This window comes from Macaca mulatta, chromosome 2 (assembly GCF_049350105.2).
Source record: "Macaca mulatta isolate MMU2019108-1 chromosome 2, T2T-MMU8v2.0, whole genome shotgun sequence".
NCBI classification, from domain to species: Eukaryota; Metazoa; Chordata; class Mammalia; order Primates; family Cercopithecidae; genus Macaca; species Macaca mulatta.
In genome coordinates this window covers 192,157,669-192,181,300 of record NC_133407.1, presented here as the reverse complement: position 1 = coordinate 192,181,300, position 23,632 = coordinate 192,157,669, and positions in this window count along the sequence as shown.

The window sequence follows — 23,632 nt, the reverse complement described above, 5'->3', positions numbered from 1 at the left end:
GTTCCCAGGGGTAGGGAGGCTGCCATCCCTGCAGTTTGGCTGACTCAGCTTGCCAGCTCTGTACCAGCTTGCCAGCTCTGGAGAGTCCAGATGGTCCAGATGAGGAAGGGTCACTCAAATGCAGCACAGCTGTGCTACCACAAAGCAGCCAAACTGCTTCTTTAAGTAGGTCACTGATTCCATTCCTCCTGACTGGAGCCAAAATAAATCTCCATCCACCTATTACAGGTGCAGTTTAGGCTGGAAACAGGTCAGTAAATCCTGGGACAAAGTTTCCATAGGAAGGAGAAGGCTGCCATCATTGTCGTTTCACAGCCTTCACTGTTGATACCTCCAGGTACAGGAAAAAACAAGGCAACTAGTGTCTGAAGCAGACACCCAGCAAACCACAGCAGCCCTATGGAAGTGTAGCTTGACTGTTAAAAGAAAAACAAACAATCAGAAAGCAACAACAACAACAACAAAAATGACTCCACAAAAACCCCATCAAATGTCAGTAACCTCAAAAATTGAAGGTAGATAAGCCCACAAAGAAAATCAATGCAAAAACACTAAAAACTCGAAACGCCAGAGTGCCTCATCCCCTCCAAATGAGCACAACGCCTCTCCAGCAAGGGCACAGAACTGGGCTGAGGCTGAGATGACTGAATTGACAGAAGTAGGCTTCAGAAGGTGGGTAATAATGAACTTCGCAGAGCTAAAGGGACATGTTGTAACCCAATGCAAAGAAACTAAGAATTACAATAAAACAACACAGGACTCGATAGCCAGAATAGCCATTTTAGAGAGGAACATAACTAACCTGGTGGAGCTGAAAAGCAGAACACGAGAACTTCACAATGCAATTACAAGTATCCATAGCCAAATAGAGTAATGGAATGGAAGAAAGACTCTTAGAGCTTGAAGACTATCTTTCTGAAATAAGACAAGCAGACATGAATAGAGATAAGAGAATGACAAGGAATGAGAAAACCTTTGAGAAATGGGATTATGTAAACAGACCAAACCTATGACTGATTTGGGTAGCTGAAAGAGACAGGGAGAATGGAATCAAGTTGGAAAACATACTTCAGAACATCATGCAGGAGAACTTTCTCAACCTAGCAAGATTGGCAACATCAAATTCAGGAACTACAGAGAACCCCAATAAGAAACTCCACGAGAAGATCAATCCCAAGACACATAATCATCAGATTCTCCAAGGTCACAATGAAAGAAAAAATGTTAAGGGCAGCCAGACAGAAAGGTCAGGTCACCTACAAAGAGAAGCACGTTAAACTAACAGCAGGCCTCTCAGCAGAAACTTTACAAGCCAGAAAAGATTAGGGATGAATATTTAACATTTTTAAAGACAAGAATTTCCAGCTCAGAATTTCATATACAGCCAAACTAAGTTTCATAAGTGAAGAAGAAATAAGATCCTTTTCAGACAAGCAAATACTGAGGGAGTTCATCACCACCAGGCCTGCCTTGTGAGAGTGCCTAAAGACAGCACTAAAGATGGAATGAAAAATCCATTACCAGCCACTACAAAAACACATTGAAGTACACAGACCAGTGACACTATGAAGCAACTACATAATCAAGTCTGCAAGATAACCAGCTAGCATCATGATGACAGGATCAAATTCACATATAACAATACTAACTTTAAATGTAAATGGGCTCAATGCCCCAATTAGAAGACACAGAATGGCGAGCTGGATATTGAGCCAAGATCCTTTGGTATGCTGTATAGGAGAGACCCATCTCATGTGCAAAGACACACATAGGCTCAAAATAAAGGAATGAAGGAATATTTATGAAGCAAATGGAAAACAGAAAAGAGAAGAAAGAAGTTGCAATCCTAGTTTCTGACAAAACACCCTTTAAACAAACAAAGATAAAAAAAAAAAGAAGGGCATTACATAATGGTAAAGGGTTCAATTCAACAAATAGGCTAACTGTCCTAAATATATTATGCATCCAACACAGGAGCACCCAGACTCATGAAGCAAGTTTTTTAGAGACCTACAAAGAGACTTAGGCTCCAACACAATAATAGTGGGAGACTTTAACACTCCACTGATAATATTAGACAGATCATTGAGACAGGAAATTAACAAAGATATTCAGGACCTGAACTCAGTTCTGGATCAAGTAGACCTGATAGGTATCTACAGAATGCTCAACGCCAAAACAACAGAATATACATTCTTTCTAATCACTACATGACACTTACTCTAAAATTGATCACATAATCAGAAGTAAAGCACCCCTCAGCAAATGCAGAATAACTGAAATCATAAGTGTTTCTTACCACAGTGCAATTAAATTAGAACTCAAGATTAAGAAATTCATTCAAAACTACACAATTGCATGGAAATTGAACAACCTGCTCCTGAATGACTCTTGGGTAAATAATGAAACTAAGGCAGAAATCAGGAAGTTCTTTGAAAGTAAAGAGAACAAAGATACAATGTACCAGAATTTTGGGGACACAGCTAAAGCAGTGTTGAGAGGAAACTTTATAGCACTAAATGCCCACATCAAAAACCTAGAAAGATCTCAAGTTAACAATCTAACATCACAACTAAAGAAACTAGAGAACCAAGATCAAACAAACCCCAAAGCCAGCAGAAGACAAGAAATAACCAAGATCAACACTGAACTGAAGGAGTTAGCGACACACACACAAAAAAGTTTCAAAAAAATCAATGAATCCAGTAGCTAATTTTGAAAAAAATTAATAAAATAGATAGACCATTAGATAGACAAATAAAGAAGAAAAGAGAGAAGAGTCAAGTAAACAGTATTAGAAATGATAAGGTGATATCACCAGTGACCCCACAGAAATACTAACAACTATCAGAGAATATTATAAACACCTCTATGAAAATAAACTAGAAATATCTAGATGAAAGTGATGAATTCCTGGACACATACACCCTCCCAAGACTGAACCAGGAAGAAACTTAATCCCTGAACGGATCAATAATGAGTCTTGAAATTGAGTCAGTAATAAAGAGCCTACCAACCAATAAAAGCCCAGGACCAGATGGATTCACAGCTGATTTCTACCAAAGTTACAAAAAAGAGCTGGTACCATTCCTACTGAAACTATTCCAAAAAACTGAAAAGGAGGGACTCCTATGTAACTTTTTCTATGAGGTCAGCATCATCCTGATACCAAAATCTGGCAGAGATACAACAACCACAACAAAACTTCAGGCCAGTATTTTTGATGAACATTGATGCAAAAACCCTCAACAAAATACCGGCAAATTGAATCCAGCAGCACATCAAAAAGGTTATTCACCATGATCAAGCTGGTTTCATCCCTGGGATGCAAGGCTGGTTCAACATACAAAAATCAACAAATGTGATTCATCACATAAACAGAACCAAACACAAAAACCACATGATTATCTCAGAAGATGCAGAAAAGGTCTTTGATAGAATTCAACATTCCTTCATGTTAAAAACTCTCAATAAACTAGGTATAGAAGGAACGTATCTCAAAATAATAAGAGCCATAAATGAAAAAACCCACAGCCAATATCATACCGAATGAGCAAAAGCTGGAAGCATTCCCATTGAAAACTGGCACAAGACAAGGATGCCCTGCCTCATCACTTCTATTAAGTGTAGTATCGGAAGTTTTGTCCAGGACAATCAGGAAAGAGAAAGAAATAAAGCATATTCAAATAGGAAAAGAGAAACTCAAATTATCTTTGTTTGCAAATGACACGATCCTGTATCTAGAAAACCCCATCATCTCGCCCAAAAGCTTCTTAAGCTGGCAAGCAACTTCAGCAAAGTCTCAGGATACAAAATCAATGTGCAAAAATGCTAGTTTTTTTTTTTTCTTTTTTTTTGAGACAGATTCTCACTCTGTTGCCCAAACTGTAGTGCAGTGGTGCGATCTTGGCTCACTGCAAGCTCTGCTTCCCGGGTTTAAGCCATTCTCCTGCCTCAGCCTCCCAAGTAGCTGGGACTACAGGTGCCCGACACCATGCCCAGCTAATTTTTTGTATTTTTAGTAGAGACGGGGTTTTACCATGTTAGCCAGGATGGTTTCAATCTCCTGACCTCGTGATCTGCTCGCCTCAGCCTCCCAAAGTGCTGGGATTACAGGGGTGAGCTACCATGCCTGGCCCAAAAATGCTAGCATTCTTATACACCAACAATAGGCAAGCAGAGAGCCAAATCATGAGTGAACTCCCATTAACAATTGTTACAAAAAGTATAAAATACATAGGAAACAGCTAACAAGGAAAGTGAAGGACCTCTTCAAGGAGAACTACAAACCACTGCTCAAAGAAATCAGAGAGAACACAAACAAATGGAAAACCATTCCATACTCATGGATAGAAAGAATTAATATCGTGAAAATAGCCATCCTGCCAAAGTAATTTATAGATTCAATGCTATTGCCATTAAACTACCATTGACATTCTTCACAGAATTAGAAAAAATTTTTTAATTCATATGGAACCAAAATGAGCTTGAAGAACCAAGACAATTCTAAGCAAAAAGAAGAAAGCTGGAGGCATCATGCTACCTGACCTCAACTTTTCTGTAAGTCTACAGTAACCAAAACACTAAGGCACTTGTACAAGACCAGACACACAGACCAATGGAACAGAATAGAGAACTCAGAAACAAGACCGCACACCTACAACCATCTGATCTTTGATAAACCTGACAAAAACAAGCAATGGGAAAAGATTCCCTATTTAAAAATTAGTGCTGGAAGACCTGGCTAGCCATATGCAGAAGATTGAAACTGGATCCCTTCCTTACACTACATCCAAAAATTAACTTAATTTGCTATCATTTTAAATTTCATTCAAAAAACTTGAAGCTTGAATATTTTTCTTCTGGAGAGTAAATAATTTGGTTCTAATAGTGTGAATATACTTTAGAAAGTAAGACCTAGAAACTTCAGCCTTCATCTCTCAGATTCATCACTTTATTTTTAGCCCTAAATAATACTTAAGAATTTCAATGTGTTTCCTTCATGCCCGTAGTCGATTCTGTTTGGTAACACCCTTGATAATATTTTTCCCATCCATGACATCTGAAGAACTATAGTCTAATCCTTACTATGAGTTAACTCCAGAGTATCTAATAATAACTAGGGTACTAGCTTATTATTATAGCTTAGTTAATGTCATTAAACTAATACCCTATATAATGTAATTATAGCATAGTTAATGTCATTAAACTAGTACCCTATATAATGTCATTATAGTATAGTTAATGTCATGAAACTAGTACCCTAGTTCATCATTCTGATGAATTAGTATTTTTAAAGATGTTCATGTCTTTCTGTGATAAAATATTATTCATAATCCCCACTGACTGTAAAATAGAAATCTAAACTACTCATCTCAGGATTTCAGATATTCTACAAAGGATCTCATTTTTCCAATTAATCTACCTCTGGTTAAGATTATAGGCTTAAGGATTAGAGAACTGGTTTCATTTAGAAAACAATCTATCACTTACTACAACTGTGATCCAGTCTAATTTACTTGACTTCTACCTCTCATACTCCTTCTTTGTATAAAATGATGCTAAGAAAATCTATCACCCAGGGTGGATGTACAAATAAATTAGATGATATATATTTCAAAATTTTGAGTACTGAAACAGCAATAAAAAAACATAGTTGTTACTGTCATCAATATATTGTCCTACTAGGTTTCTTTATACTTATCTAGAGTGATGTTATTTTGGTCTCCTATATATACCAACTCGACACAACTGAATCTTTACTTCAAAGAGGTTTCCCCTTCCTGTGGTGTTACCCCACTAGCTGTACATTCAATTCTCAGCCATCCTTCAAGGTCCATGTCAACACTTCTTTTCTTCAATGAAGTCCTTTTCTAACCTCACTCTTTTGTCTACATGTCACACATAGTTTTGTTCTGTTATTCAAATATTCAATTTCTATATATTATCTTTTAAGCAATCAATATTTCTTCTGTAGCAACATTTTACAAATCCAGATTTATTAGTGGATCATGAAATCCATTGAGAATGCTGTGACTAAAAAACAAGTAAAATAAAAAGAAAAATTAAAAATCAGAAACAGGTCAGAAAATAGACTGTAATGCACATAGTAAGTATGAGTATTGTTTGATCAAATTAAAGTTGCACTTGTATGTGTATGTGTCCACCTACAGGTATGTGTGACTTCTACCTAGAGGATGAAGCATAGTAAATCCATTTCTTTCTATCTTAATATGGGCCTATTGAATTGCAATAGCTCTGAGTCCTTCTGGTTTGATCTACACAGAGTCCAAAAGAAAAAAAAAATAGTTCCATGAGTGGTAGTCTGAGAGATTTTCACCAAATAGAAAAATAAATATTCTTATTACATTAAAATTGGAAAATAAAGTTATAATTTGGGAAACATGGACCAGAATGTGTAAATATCACAAAAACTTTACAAAACAATTGAGGGTAAAACAGGTCTCAATAAGAATAGAAGCAAATAAAATGAAAAAAAGAAAAATGTTATTAGAAATAAAGAAAAACGTTATTAGAAAAATTATGAAATTAGAATTTAAAACACTTCTCAGTAGAGGCAATTGGATTGATAGTAAATTGCTCTGATGCAAAAATCCAGTTACCTCTCTAATTGAGACACATTTTACCCTCATGCCTAGATTACTCACCATATCTTAAAGTTTATACTGTAAGTTGTAAATGATTAATTATTTAAAATAATACTTTATGTTATTTTATACTTTATAAACAATAGTTTTTTTAAATCTTCAAAACAATCTGAAGTTATTTTATAGATATAGGACATAATATATAATTTTAAATTGTATTTTCCATTAAAGACTCATAATAAAGAGCAGGGACATTAAATCACATAGAATATTAAAAACTAGAAATGAACAAACATTCTTAACATTTGGCATTCAGGAAGTTACTATATATGAATCAGGAATCCTTCCGTTTGTCCTGTTTAGCTTTATCTTATATCAATACCTCTGTCAGTTTGGATTTCTGTTTTTGCCTTCTTCTCTGCATTTTCTTTGTAGAAGCAGTCTTACCCCTTTCCATCTCTTACGTCACTTTCAAAACTTCTCTCAGCTGCCTCCTCTTTCAGAAAATCTTCTTTCCTCACTTGATCCAACTAAGAGCCTCTCCTATATTACCATCTTCCATTACACTAATTATATTGTACTGACAGTACATGTACACAACGTCTTTATTCGTAGACTAAAAATTCCTCTCTGTAGGGGAAAATTTTTTATCTATTTTCATATCCCCAGAGAGAAAATACTTGATTAATTGTTTTATTAGATATAAGTGTCACTAGCATTATAGCCATAGACAAATATGTACGTCTGCACAGATCCACTTCTTTGCCACTAGATGGCACTGTCAATCACTGTGGTGCTCTTGGATATGGCCTCAAGCCTTCATGCAGTTTTGATATCTTAGAGCTCCGGAAACTGTTACCTTAACTCATTTAAGAAGGTCAAAATATGACCTAGCTTGAACTTATTTTGTGGAATAATCTGACTTAACCTAATGATAGAATATTTATAGTCTTCTTTTTCTATGTAATGTAAATATTAATATGACTGATTACAGGGTGCTATCCAAACCCCAGAGGATTATGTAACATTTAAATTAAGCTCCACCTTACATTTCTTAAATACAGGAAGTTATGATTTCTGAAAACCATCTAGCCCAAGAGTTTTTGATAGATTATTCTTGTCCTGTACCAACAAGCCGCTGTTATTTTTCAGAAAATATTTTAATAATAACGACATAGAAAAGAATTCATTAAATTATAACCTATGCATCTGTGATAGCTCTAATCTCACCTATCTTAGCACCCGATTATGTTCCTAATTATGTTACTATAAACCGTATTCTTTCTACTTTCACAATGTATGTCAATGTAAAAATTAAACTTTGAGAACCTATGTACTTTTTTCTAAAATTTAACTGGTTACAAAATGTGGTCTATATAAAGATACTTCTTAACTTTTCCTGATTGATCTTGATTTTGTACCTAGACTCTAGTGTAACCGATAGTCCTATTTCAAGTTTGCTGTTGTTCAGCTCTCTTATAACATATTTAAATAGTATGCAAATGAGCTGGTCCTACATACATTTATATTTTTCTATATTATACAATTTTAAAACTGTAGAAATATCTTCGGTAGTGCTTATCAGTATTCTAGTTTAAAATATTTCAACCAAACATGACACAAAAATAGACTTTTTAAAAGCTAATCCCACTCCTTTCCTCTTCTCCTCCAAGTTATAGGAATTTCTTTTGAAATATTATCTCCTAAAATCTGTGAATACTGAAGTTAACCTTTCAAAATTGTTTCTTAGTAAGCTGACCACCAGATACCAATTCCTTTGTTTCTTAATATGTGGCATTGCTTTTTCATGTACCTTTAGTTGTTCTCAAATCTATGACTTTATTTCTTGGCTTCTCTGAAAACCCCAATAAGGAATCAAGGGATGCACACATAATGTAACAGGAAGACCATCTGAGTATGAGTTAGAATATCTGGATCTTAGTCCCAGGTCACTTGCACATTAGTTTGGCAAAATGATGGCTCCTGCAACCCTTCTGGTTCTCATAAAATGAGATTATAATATTTATGCCTGACTTATCCATCTCACGTTCTCATAATGATTAATAGAGTCATTCTGCTTGCTTCCTAGCTTACCTGTAATAGTTACCTAGCTTGCTGAAAGAATCAGTGGTGGTTTTTCCTACTGTGAGGCCTGCATTTGTCAACTGGTAGATTCAGACATTTTAATAACAATCCTAAACATCTCTTTGCACTTTGTAGTCTGAGGTAATCCAACTTGGAATATTTTGATTATCATTCCAGCTCCCTAACAAGTTATGCATTCTGGCTTCCTTCCTGCAAACCTTAGCACGATTTTGCTCTCTAGCCACGGAAAACATCAAAATGGATTTTGCAGGTAGAACCCACGGGTCCACCAAAAGTATGGATATCACTATGATTAAGAACGCACTCTCTGGAGCCTAAGTCAGTTTTAAATTCTGTCTCTATGCTTTACTGGCCTTGGGAAAATTACTTAACCTCTCTATGCAGTTTCCTGATGTACAAAATAGGCATAATAAAAATATATTCCTCATAAATGATTTAATACATCTAAAGCACTTACAACTGTGCTTGGACCATAATAAAGTTATACATGTGTTATGTATAGTTTTATTATAATTTGAGACATAGTGTAATGACTATAAAAATGTGAACTCTGAAACAAAATGATCTGTTCTGAAATCCTGGCTACGTCACTTACTAGCTAAACGTCCTTCAGTGAAGCACTTAAGCTTTTCTCATCTGTAGAAAAGGTGAATAATAGTATATATACCTCATATGTGGATTGTGAAGATTAAATAATGTCTGTAGTAAACACAGTGTGATACATAGCACATAATATACATTCAACAAATGTTATTTCTATTACTAATGGATTAAAATTAGAAGGGTCTTAAATATGTCTCCTAGAATTCTGACAAGGGCTATAAGGTTTATATTGATCTTATTTCATGACATAAGTTAGACAGGTAAGACTGGGAAAAAATGAGATTTAAACTGTTACAAGTTAAATATAAACTGTCCATGAGATCGCCAAATAGAGATTTCAATTAAGAATTGACATAAATCTTAGAAAGGTAATGTTAACGAAGCTAAAATTTTAGAAATCATCACTGCAGAGATGATATTTCTATCCATGGAGAAAGAATCACCCAATAAAAAATTAAACAGACCCATAGAAAATTAAATCACCCAACGAGAGATTGAAGTCAGAGATTTAGGAAACCTTTTCTAAGCCCTTAGGAAATCCGGAATTTGGAAGTTAAATTGAGAAAGTAGAGAGCAAATGAGACAGAGAAACTGAAAACAGCAAGTAAACAAACAAACAAATGAACAAGAAATGCAGAACAGTGTGGAATCTTAATATCTAACAGAGGCCAGAACAAGCTATTTGTCAAAAGCTACTGTACAGGCAATTGAAGTAGGGCAGGCAAGTGTGCATTTCATTATTTAAAGGCTGATCCAGCTTGACAACAGGTTTCAGACAGAGTGGTGAGGTGAGGATGGAAGTTAATTTGTTTTGTTTTGTTTTTGAGACAGAGTTTCATTCTGTCGTCCAGCCTGGAGTGCAGTGGCGTGATACCGGCTCCCTGCAGCCTCCGCCTCCCAGGTTCAAGCGATTCTCCTGTCTCAGCTTCACAAGTAGCTAGGATTACAGGCGTCCGTTACCACGCCCGGCTAATTTGTGTGTGTGTGTGTATATATATATATATATATTTTTTTTCTTTCTTTCTTTCTTTCTTTTTTTTTTTTTTTGAGACGGAGTCTCGCTCTGTCGCCCGGGCTGGAGTGAGTGGCGCGATCTCGGCTCACTGCAAGCTCCGCCTCCCGGGTTCCCGCCATTCTCCTGCCTCAGCCTCCAGAGTAGCTGGGACTACAGGCGCCGCCACCTCGCCCGGCTAGTTTTTTGTATTTTTTTAGTAGAGACGGGGTTTCACCGTATTAGCCAGGATGGTCTCGATCTCCTGACCTCGTGATCCGCCCGTCTCGGCCTCCCAAAGTGCTGGGATTACAGGCTTGAGCCACCGCACCTAGCCTAATTTGTATATTTTTAGTAGAGATGAGCTTTCACCATGTTTGTCAGGCTTGTCTCGGACTGCCGACCACAAATGATCTACCCTCCTCGACCTCCCAAAGTGCTGCGATTACAGGCGTGAGACACCGCGCCCGGCCAATGGAAGTTAATTTGAAACAGACTAGAAAGTGAGGAAGTGGGCACAGTAAGTTTAGAAAACTTTTTGCTTACATTTAATAAGAAAGGAAGCAAAGAAATTCAGGAAATCACTGTATAGGAATTTAGAGCCAAGGGAGGGCTTTTTGAAGAAAAATTCTGCTAAAATCTTATTGTAGTTATAAATTGTATGCATACTTAAAAAGTTAAAACTAAACAAAAACAATACGTAATTAAGGAAAGCAGAGGAGACACGATAAAATAGGTAATTAAGGAAAGCGGAGGAGATGTGAAGAAATTTGCCATTGACAGAGAAAGGGACTTATTTATTATTATAGGAGGTGGGGAGGACGATAAATTCAGACTCAACTAATTTTGGGTGATGAGAATAGAATGGGACTCAAATCTAGCAGTTTGTATATTTTTTAGGTATTATATGAGTCAGTGTGTTGGGAGAAAAAGATAAATCACTTCAAGACTTTACAACAGGAAGAACATAATGCAGGGAATTGATTGAACTGGTATGAAGGAGCTGAGCCCCGCATAGGGAAACTGAGATAACACGGGCTGTAGACAGCAGGAGATAACTATCACTTCTGCATTGGAGAAGAATGGAGGAGGAGGTGTTACTAGTTCCAGGGACAAAGGTCACCCCACAGAAGCTGGAAACAGAGCCTGTCCACCCAATGAGAGCAGGGGTTGATACCCCTACTCCCAGAGACACTCCACTACATATTGAGGACAGAGGACAAGAACAGCCCTGGCTTCTTGCTTCCTGATGTTGCACAATCTCCCACCAGGGCCTCCTCCCACTGGCAAATCCAGCAGGCAACCACTTGTGAGATAAATCTGGGAAATTCAGGCTTCAGGATTGATGTCTATGCCATAAAGAAGAGGATGGAGCTGAAAGCAAACAGGGTCAAGATGTCCACAAGTGTAAAGTGATCTCATTGGTGTGAACTGAGGAGAAAAAGAGATGAGAAGCAGGAAATTGAAGGATCAAGAAAAAATGTGACATGTGGTCATTGTGAAACAAGCACATGAACTTAATAGAGAAACAAAAGGAGACTAAATTTCAAGTTAAATTATATGAAATTACCATATTGTTAGGTCAAAGATAAAATGTCATATGGTTAAGACTGAAGTAGTTTTTGCATTTTAATGTAAAAAACATAACTAGAAAATCATTGCATGCATTGGCATAATATGTGTAATGTATTATTAGATAATATTTCTGTCACCAATGGTTGGCAGAGTCATTAAACTATGCTATAATTTAGCTCAGAGGCAAAATCAGCAGTCCTTAAAGAATGGCATTTATTGTGCTAAATTTACCAAGGCTTAAGATATGGTCCTCATCCTTGGAGGTGAGAAATGGAAATTTTATTAATATAGCCAGAAATAATTTGGTTACAGGGGACAAACCAATAATAATCAAATCACCTGATACCAGTGTATAATGAACACCGAATAACATGTTTCTGATTTATAATGAGGACTACAGCTTTCCAGTCACTGGACTGTTCACATCCACAGTCTAGAGCACCACACTTTTTTTCTTCTTCAAGATGTTTGAGAATCCACTTTGCTAATCAGAAGTTTACTTAGGCCTAGTAAGCACAGAATTCATAGAATTAAAGCAAAGGTAAATAGATTGACCTGTGGGCAATTTATCAATGCCAGGGTGAAATCTGATGAAATATCCTTGTTCCTCCCTAGTAAAGTCCTCTCTTATGATTAGAATTTTTGTGTCTCTGCAGGCTCAGCATCAGCACCACCTTGGCTGTGCCTGATCTACATCATCACATTTTATCTTACTGACTTTACATTTTTGTTGGTCACCCTTTCTTTTAACAAGCACATCATTGACTGATCTAGGGTTAAATAAATTTTATGATTCCATGGCTTGAGTCTTCTGTTATTATAAGTTGAAGATTCTGCTGTTGACTTCTCAAGACAGCTATATTCCCCTTATTTCTAAGTTGTTGGGTAGGAAGTGGGGAGGAGTGGGTGCATTAGTCCATTTTCATACTGCTATGAAGAAATACCTGAGACTGGGTAATTTATAAAGAAAAAGAGGTTTAATGGACTCACAGTTCCACATGGCTGGGGAGGCCTCACAATTATGGTGGAAGACAAAGGAGGAGAAGAGGCACATCTTACATGGTGGCTGGCAAGAAAATGTGCAGGGGAACTGCCCTTTATGAAACTGTCAGAGCTCATGAGACTTATTCACTCTCAGCCAGGATAAACCTGTGGCCATGATTCAATTACCTCTCACTGCGCTCCTCCTACGACATGTGGGGATTATGGGACCTACAATTCAAGATAAGATTTTGGTGGTGACATAATCAAACCATATCAGGGCGGTATGTCATTGCTACCTTCGTGTCCCACAAAAAATATTGTTTGCTAGAATTACTGAAGAGAGTTTAATAACAAAGAGCCCAAATGTGGAGTGTGTGTGTGTGTGTGTGTGTGTGTGTGTGTGTGTGTGTATGTGTGAGAATTTAGGAGTAATGATAGTTGAATTCATCATAAAATCAGTTTTGGACTTCTAAGTTATTTAATAATCATATCCATACTTTGCAGTGAATAAAAGCCTTTTTTCAGAACATTTAGACTTATTCAAAGAATTAAAAATTATGGTTCAGTAGAATATTTGACAATATTGTTCAATGGAGGAGAATATAGTTAAAATTGCTAAAAAATGTTTGTTGTGGAAGTGAAACTATATACAGTTTGTCCTGATTAAGTGCCAAATAAATTCATATCCTGCTATTCTGTAATGGGAAATAACTATGTCTAGTTCCATCATCTCTCCAGATCATCACCTTGCAATAAATTTCATTCCTCAACAAACTTAAGTAGCAATAAGACACAGTGTAGGTTTTCAGTGAATGAACATCAACAGATATCCGTGATCAAGCTTTTTTTCTATGCTATTAAGCAGAACAATTTTATGGAAAGGGCTCATTGAAGTTGAAATTGAGAAAAAGATCCAATCATAATTTTTGAAATCAAGAAAATGCTAGAATAAAATTTTCTGAGCATGGTTTAGAGCTTTTCTACTGTGAGAAGCCACAAATTTAGACTAAGAAAATGGTGGCTAGATATAAATATATTGATTTATAAGATGGTTAATAACAAAACTAGTTTTTACCAATCATTTAGAAAAGAAATGAGTAGAAGGAGGCATATAATATTAGGAGCCAATTATTCAAAGTAAAGAATGAATGAGAACATATTTGGCTATGTCGATGCCATACATCTATTTGGAGATTTTTGTTTTCAAATCAATTTGATGTACCCTTTTCCCAAGAAACTTCTGTGAGATAATAAATGATTTGTTGCCTAAACATTTAGTAAAGGTTCTTTATAATTTTTTTTAAATTACAAAGAGCAGACTTAGATTAGCTCTACGTCAGCGTTCTGTTACGTGAGGCATGTGCAACCACAAAGAGCAAGTGCAATAATCCTTTTAGCAATCGTCACTATTGGATTAAAATTCCATCTATGCTTAATATTTTGTCCAAAGATTAAAAACTTGAGAAAATATTCTAGACATGAATACAAATTTCTGGTACTGGCTGACAGAGTATTATTTCCTTTAAAACATGCCAGTTATTTGAAGTCCATTTCATAAATATTAAGCTCATAGATTCTATGCAAGCATGACCTACGAAAAATAGCTAATTTAATGTTTTTACTTACTGAACTTCTTGCAAAAATAATGTTAACACTGTTAACAAAATAACTGTAAGTAATTTAATACTGGTACTAGGAGTATTACCATTGATTTATATCTAATTCCACAAGGAGCTTATCTAGTTTTTGAAAAATTAAAAGGAAAATAACCATGAGTCGTGCAATGGACTGAATGTTTGTTTCTCCCTAAAATTCGTATGTTCAATTCCTAACTCTCAATGTGACGGCATTAACAGGTGGTGTTTGGGGAGGCAGTTAGGTCATGAATGAAATTAATGTCCTTATAAGAGGAACACTAGAGCGTTCTCTTGTCCCTTTTCCCTACTGTGTGAGGCTATAACCAGAAGCAGACAATCTACAACTCAAAAAAAGGGCCCTCACCACCAGAATCTGACCATACTCGCACTCACTCCATCCTCCACAACTGTGAGAAATAAATTTCCATTGTTTATAAGCCCCCGTGTGTGGTAATTTGTTATAGTATGCAGCATTCTCTGAGGCAAGCCATATAACTGAACGTTAGCAATAAAAAGTTCTCCTAGAGAATCAAATTTTCACTACTAAAGTTACAGTTTTTATACTAATGGATTATATAACAGAACTGATTCTTGCATGTATTTTTTCAAAAAGTATTTATAGAGATTATGTCAGGAGATTGTTAGACATGAACAAAAATGAATCATGCCCAGATCCTGAGCTTACAGTCCAGTTAGACTATGACATGGCCATAAATAATCATACTAGAAGACACAAAGTGATGACAGGTGTCTGCCTAATTTCTGACACAATAAATGCGGCCAGCCTTCCTCAAAACCGTGTCGTAGTGAATACATAAAAGCCAGCCATAGACAATAATGCCAATTGGAGGCATTTCCCAGAATCCAGTTGCTTACTATTTGCTCTGAGCTTTCATCATTTTAGGCTGTAAATGTAGGCTTTCAAAATTACATTGTGGCTCTATGGGTTGACACACTACTTGTCATTCCTTCTCTGGTTTACTGACTTTAGCTACCCACTTACTCTTGGCTTGGTTTGCATCTCTGAATTTGCTTTTTCCCAAAACTCTGTTAATAGAAATGTCTATTACTGATCCTGAACATTTAAGTATGACTTAGGAAAGGGAAAGAGATTCAGATAAAAGATTATGGGAAATTAAAGGGAGGGAAATTAGAAGAAGGGGAGATCAGAGGAAGCTTCCTAGAAAGGGTAGTATGTAAATTCTCTCTCTCTTTTTTTTTTTTTTTGCGTTAGTTGTGTTCTGTAAAGTCACTATGAATACTGAAATTGCAAACAATTAACTGTTACTTCTTGAAGAATACAGGACTAGTTGCTGCAAGCATCTGGTAACATTTTTTCCAACTGATTCATAAATAACTTTGTTTTATAGGTATTTCTGTTTAGAAACATCTTATTTAATGTACATTGTTGATTCATTAATATTGAAGTCTTGGCCAACAGCACTACAACTCATGCCTAAACAAAGCTAGTATAACAGACATATTTTCTCTGTGAGGCACATCTCGGCCTTCTTACACTGAGGAACACCGGACAACACTTAAACCCTATGCATGAAGTTCATTTTAAACAGTGAAATCGCCAACCAAAGGAACAAAAACGAAAAAAAAAAAACGTGGTATTAAATAGACTGAGAAAAAGGCATCTGCTCAGAGAATGAGAGCTAATATAAGAAGGCTGCAAACTGCCTTGTTGTACCTCAGCTGAGAACATTGACATCTGGAGACTCACATTTTTCACCATTCTGTCCATGTCTGCAAACTACTGTGGCAGTGCCCTAAGTATTTATTTTGGAATTACAAATGAATTTTAGTGAGCAGACACATTTGCAAATATAAAATTTGAGGACAAACTATATTTATTCTGGGCCCGTGAAGTTTGAGTAGGATTTCATCATTAGTGGTTGAGAAGGAAATGTATTCAGGAATAGGCAATAGTATCACCAAACGTATGATTAACGGAAGGTATATGACTAGAATTCCCGGAGTTTGTGCAGAAACTGGGAATGAGAGTGGCAAATCAGACTGGGAACAGAGACAGAAAGGTGCTAAACTATCGGATAATTTGAAGTTTACACTTAGAATGAGAGGCTCAAGCCTTTTATGTGCATTCAGACCTTCTTTTCATCCAAAGGAGCCTTAAGAAATCCAGAATGATAATGTATAAAGCCAGGAACAACTCTAGTCACCGAACACGTGGGGATCCTGTATCATCAATTTAAGCAGAAAATTGAACCCACTGCAAGTCCTCATGAAAGAGTGAACATGGTTTGGGGATTTGGTTCACAGGTGATGGAAATCTGAGAATCAAAGAGGAATGGCGAGGCACCTGGAAGCCATATGGATGCTATTACCACCTCTAGAACAAAGGGCTGCAGGAAAAAGGAAAAAGGTGGTGTTACTGGCTCTGAAGAACCAGCACTACAAGGGGAATCTGAAACCAGATGGACCTGTTCTGCAGGATCTGGAACTACAAAACAAATATATGATTTGCAGGAGACACTGTCCATGCCAGGAGAACCTGCCAGGGCTTCCCACAGGCTAAACACTTCCAGAAGGCAGCTGACTTTGGAGACTAAAAGATACTTTCTATATGGTAGAAGCTAGGAAAGCAGAAGCATGAGGAATGGTTCCAGGGACAAATAGGCCCAGCACCAGTGTAGGACCTGAGCCACATATCTTCCACTTCTCTTAGTTTGAATATAGTAGAAAACCTCTGCATTAACCAATTCAGGATTATTGACATATTTTAGTATGTAGAGTAACATAATCCATATGTGAATAACATAATGCATACATCTCATGCTTCAGTATTGTTCTAGGATATCCAAATAAATTTTATATATATATATGTGTGTGTATATATATGTGTGTGTGTGTGTGTGTATATATATATATACACACACACATAGAGAGAGAGAGAGAGCTTGGTACCAGTAACACCACCTTTTCACATGTGTGTGTGGGCGGGGGGCGGACGGAGGGGAGAAAGAGAGAGGGAAAGAAAGAAAGAGAACCTAAAGTTAGAGTTGAACATATTCAACTGAAAAAGAGTAGATGTGTAGATTACAATTGCCTGTGTTTTTACTGAAGTATTACAAGCTTGGGTTTTAAAATATCAAGAATGGTAAAGTTGTACAATTTTATATAAAGTACATTTCTTAATTATAAATATATCATTTAGCTATACTTTGTAATGTCTTTTTTGCTTGCTAAAGCATTCTCAACTTTTACAATTAGTCTCATGCCAAAGTACTGTTCCTAATAGAGTATTTGTCTCATGCCTAAATAATATATATTATTTTTTGCTTCAAGAGCCTCCCAAACTGTCTTTGAAAAATCAATAAAAAGCTATATTCCAAAGGTTTTTATGTATTTTTTCTTGACTAGAAAATAATCCCTTTAAAATAATATGCAAACACAATTAGTCAGTTTAAAATAGACTTTTACAATGTTCTTAAAGCAAAATCTTTATTTTGGAAGACTCTTCAGAAAGGACAGAGCATGCTAGAAGTCAGCTTCAGAAGAAAGGAAGTTTTTCTCTATTCACTCATAGACCTCAACAATTATCTTCAGAAGGACTCCCCAATTAAACAATTACTACTTTTAGAATTAAATTACGAATCTCAGGGCAACTGATTTATGGGCCCAAAAGAAAAATTAAATCCAACAACAAACAACAAGGTTTTATGTTTTATTGTGCCCACTTATTTTTAATTCCTAGGACGATAGATTAGTGCAGTCTCAATATTAGGAATAATCATAGTTCCAATTTTCTTGTACATGGCCAAGTCTCCTTTTCTTAATTTGCAACCTTATAAACATTGAATTGAAAACTTTTAAGAGATTATTTCCAATGTAGGAATCTTAAGAAACTAAGTGGCAGTGGTCACAGCCTGGTGAGGCTTTGTCTTAATCCATTTTGTGTTTCTATAACAGAATACACAGACTGGGTAATTTATACAGAAAAAAAAAAATTATTTGGCTCAGCTTTCTGGAAGCTGGAAGTACGAGAGCATGGCACTAGCATCTGGTAGGGTCTTCATGCTGCTCATCCTGTGGTAGAAGGCAGAAGAACAACAAAAGCCAGGAGTGAGAGATAGAGAGGGCTGAATTTGCTTCTATAACAACCCACTCTTGGGATAATAAGTCAGCTCTCACAATAACGTTAATCCTTTCATGAGGGCAGAGGCCTCATGGTCTAATCACCTCTTAATGGTCCTACCTCTTAATACCATCACAGTGGCAATTACATTTTAACATGTGTTTTAGAGAAACATTCAAGCCATAGCAGAATTTCAAGGGGTAGTGGTTTTGCACCTGAACCTTACCTTTTCCAGAACAAAGTAGGCTTACCATGAACTGGAAAGCAAGTGGAGGATCATTTAATGGCCATGTTTCTTGTAAAAAAAAATAGATTTTATTTCCCATCAATATTTTGTTTCTGACCTAAATATACAAGATACGGAACTGTACTAGGAAACAGGCTTAGGTAGAGAAGAGAAGATGAAAGGAATTTGTTCTGCTTTCCTCACATTATATAATAAGCAGGGCCTAAAGACAACATGTTTCTGTGAGTCATTAGGATCCAGAAACAAAGATTTAGGTCAGTCATCCGTAGGTTGCTTACTGAAATTGACCTCTCATAAGGCATCTATTTATCCTTAGAAATTACAGATAACTCTGCATCAAGTCAACCAAATTATTCTTTATGTTCAACTATCACCATGGCTTTTCCATTCATGTTGTGAAATGGAGATGATTATAAAGTGATAAAGCATTTTATTATTAATAAAATATAGCACATGCATATACTTAATTATGGATTCCAAATGTAAAACCCTATAAAGTGATTCTTTTAAGATTAACTATTAAGTAAGCATCTTTGCTTTGTAGTGGGGCTTCAATAAATATTTGTTGATTTGATTTAAATTTCATTTCAAGACAAGTTAATTTTCAGATTTAAGTTTAAATGCTTTATTTTAAAAAACAAAAAAGTACCACATACCTCAAGATTTAGATAATTAAGGGAAAGTGGCTAATTTATATAGGCCATTAATTCTGTCAAAAGCTGAAAAAAAATTAATACAACCCAGACTAAATGATTTTAGGTAAATATTAATTAAAAAATCAAACATTGCCCTTTATTTAAAACCTTGTCCTCCATGTATTTTTATTTGATCATATAATTTATAAAGAATTAGAATGTTTTTCTTTCATATATCAACTATTTAGAACACAAATATGTCAGTGCAGTTGAGGCTGAAATATCACTTACTCCCAATTAGTTGCATTCCAATCAACTTAGCTTTCAGTTTTATAAGGGAAACAATTAATATCCTTATCACTCCTCAAACCAAAACTTTGAGATGCCACTCTTATAGCAGTTAACAACTCTGAAATTTGATAAATGTTATGTGTTCATATGGCCCAGAGTGTTTAAATGTGCTCATATGTGGAGACAAGACTATAAACTTAAATTACTATATGACACCTTAGAATTGTAAAAAGTATATAATAGTTTCCTAATTAAAATGAAGTGATACATTTGGCAACTGTCTGGGTTACTATTACATATAGCCAAACTAAATAGATCATTCTAATACTAAGTTAAAAATTGTTGAATATTAATACTCATTTTTCACTTGCTTCTGTTTAGACATGATCATATTAGACTCCTATTAGGAACAGATGTCGGGAAGAAAATTAAGAGTGATATTCAGGAGCTGAAATCAACATTGGACCAAATGGATCTGAAAGACCTTTACAGAACTCTCCACACCCAACAAGAGATTATACATTCTTTTCATTGCCATATGGCACATGCTCTAAAATTGACCACATATTTGGACATAAAAGAATCCTCATCAAAAGCCAAAGAACCAAAATCATACTAAATACACTCTTGGATCAGAGAGCAATGAAAACAGAAGTCAAGACTAAGAAAATCACTCAAAACCATTCAATTACATGGAAATTAAACACGCTACTGAATGACTTACGGGTAAATAATAAAATTAAGGCAAAAATCAAGGTCTTCAAAATGAATGAGAACAAAGATAAAATGTACCAGAATCTCTGGGACACAACTAAGGCAGCATTATGAGGGAAATTAGTAGCACTACATACCCACATCAAAAAATTAGAAAGATCTCAATTTAACAATTTAACATCACAATTGAAAAAAGTAGAGATGAAAGAACAAATCAATCCCAAAGCTATAAGAAGACAAAAATAACCAAAATTGGGGCTGAACTGAAGGAAATTGAGACATGAAAAATAATTCAAAAGATCAATGAATCCAGAAATTAGTTTTTTGAAAAAATTAATGGCAGGCAACTAGCTAGACTAGTAAAGAAAAAAGAGAATATAAAAATAAACACAATTAGAAATTGTGACCCCATAGAATTAAAAATAACCAATAACCATCAGAAACTACTATAAACACCTCCATGCACACAAACTAGAAAACCTAGAAGAGACAGAAATTCCTAAACAAACACACCTTCCCAAAACTAAACCAAGAAGAAATTGATTCCATGAACAGACCCATAATGAGCTCCAAAATTGAATCACTAACAAATAGCCTAGCAACCAAAAAAAAAAAAAAAAAAAAAAAATCAAACAAACCCAGGACCTGATGGATTCACAGCCAAATTCTATTCCAAGAATTTGAGAAGTAGTGACTTCTCCTCAACTCATTCTATGAGGCCAACATCATCCTGACACCAAAAGCTGGCATAGAAAAAACAAAAACAAAACTTCAGGCCAACATCCTTTATTGGGAGAATCCACCCCTGATAATTCTTCGGGGGTTATTTTCTATTTTCCCTAAGTGTTAGCTGGTCAGAGAAATAAAGGGAAAGAGTACAAAAGAGGGAAATTTTAAAGCTGGGTGTCCAGGGGAGACATCACATGTCAGCAGGTTCCTTGATGCCCCCCAAGCCGCAAAACCAGCAAGTTTTTATTAGTGATTTTCAAAAGGGGAGGGAGTGTACAAATAGGGTGTGGGTCACAGAGGTCACGTGCTTCAGAATAAGCATACTTCAGATAAAATATCACAAGGTAAATGGAGGCAGGGTGAGATCACAGGACCCGGGCAAAATTTAAATTGCTAATGAAGTTTCAGGCATGCATTGTCATTGATAACTTCTTATCAGGAGACAGGGTTTGAGAGCAGACCAAATTTATTAGGCAGGAACTTCCTCATCCTAATAAGCCTGGGAGCACTATGGGAGACCACATATTTCATCCCTTATCTACAATTGTAAAAGACAGATGTTCCCAAAGCAGCCTTTTCAGAGACCTCCCCTTGGGAACGCATTCTCTTTCTCAGGAATGTTCCTTGCTGAGAAAAAGAATTCAGTGATATTTCTCCTATTTGCTTTTGAAAGAAGAGAAATATGGCTCTGTTCCATCAGGCCCACAGGCAGCCAGACTTTAAGGTTATCTCCCTGGGTCCCTGAATATCGCTGTTATCCTGTTCTTTTTTCAAGGTGCCCAGATTTCATATTGGTTAAACAATTTGTGCAGTTAACGCAATCGTCACAGGGTCCTGAGATGACATTCATCCTCAGCTTATGAAGATGATGGGATTAAAAGATTAAAGACAGGCATAGGAAATCACAAGAATATTGATTGAGGAAGTGATAAGTGTCCATGAAATCTTCACAATTTATGTTCAGAGATTGCAGTAAAGACAGGGGTAAGAAATTATAAAAGTAGTAACTTGGGGAACTAATAAATGTCCATGAAATCTTCACAATTTATGTTGTTCTGCCATGGCTTTAGCTGGTCCCACCGTTCGGGGTCCCTGACTTCCTGCAATAATCCTTGATGAACACTGATGCAAAGATCCTCAACAAAATACTTGCAAACCAAGTCCAGCAGGGCATCAAAAAGTTAATTCACCATGATTGGCTGGGTGTGGTGACTCATGCCTGTAATCCCAACACTTTAGGAGGCCGAGGTGAGCAGATCACAAGGTCATGAGATCGAGACCATCCTGGCTAACATGGTGAAACCCTCTCTCTATGAAAATACAAAAAATTATCTGGGTGTGATGGCAGGCACCTGTAGTCCCAGCTACTTGGGAGGCTGAGGCAGGAGAATGGCGTGAACCCAGGAGGCGGAGCTTGCAGTGAGCCGAGATCGTGCCATTGCACTCCAGCCTGGGTGACAGAGCAAGACTCCATCTCAAAAAATAAATTTAAAAAAAATAATAATAATAATTAGAGTTAGGTATGACAGATCCACGGCCTACATCATGCTGCGTGGGAAAGAGTTTAAAGCAATACCCATAAGAAGTGGAACAAGACAAGGATGCCTACTTTCACCACTCCTATTCAAGATATTATTGGAAATCTTAGCCAGAGCAATAAGCCAAGAGAAAAAGAAGGATATTAAAATAGGAAGAAAGGAAGTCAAACTATTTCTGTTTGCAAATAATATGATTTAATACCCAGAAAATCCCATGGCCTGTTCCCAGTAACTCCTAGATCTGATAAACAACTTCAACAAAGTCTCAGGATACAAAATCAATGTACAAAAATCACCAACATTTCTGTACACCCACAACAGTCAGTCAAGCTGAGAGCCAAATCAGAATTCACAATTGCCACAAAAATAATAAAATACCTAGGAACACAGCTAACCAGTGAGGTGAAAAATCTCTACAATGAGTATTACAGAACATTGCTCAAGGAAATCAGAGAAGACACAAACAAATGGAAAAACATCCCATGCTCATGGATAGAAAAAAATCAATATAATTAAAATGGCTATACTACCCAAAGCAATTTACAGATTCAATGCTATTCATATCAAACTACCAATGACATTCTTCCGAGAACTAGAAAAAATATTTTAAAATTCATATGAAACCAAAAAAGGGCCTGAAGGGCCAAGGCAATCCTAAGCACAAAGAACAAAGCTGGAGGCATCGTGCTACCAACTTCAAACTCTACGTAACCAAAATGGGATGGTACTGGTACAAAAAATAGGCACATAGACAAATGGAACAGAATAGAGATATCAGAAATAAGGTCACACACCTATGATCTGATCTTCAACAAAACTAACAAAAGCAAGCAATGGGGAAAAGCCTCCCTTCAATAAATAGTGTTGGGAGA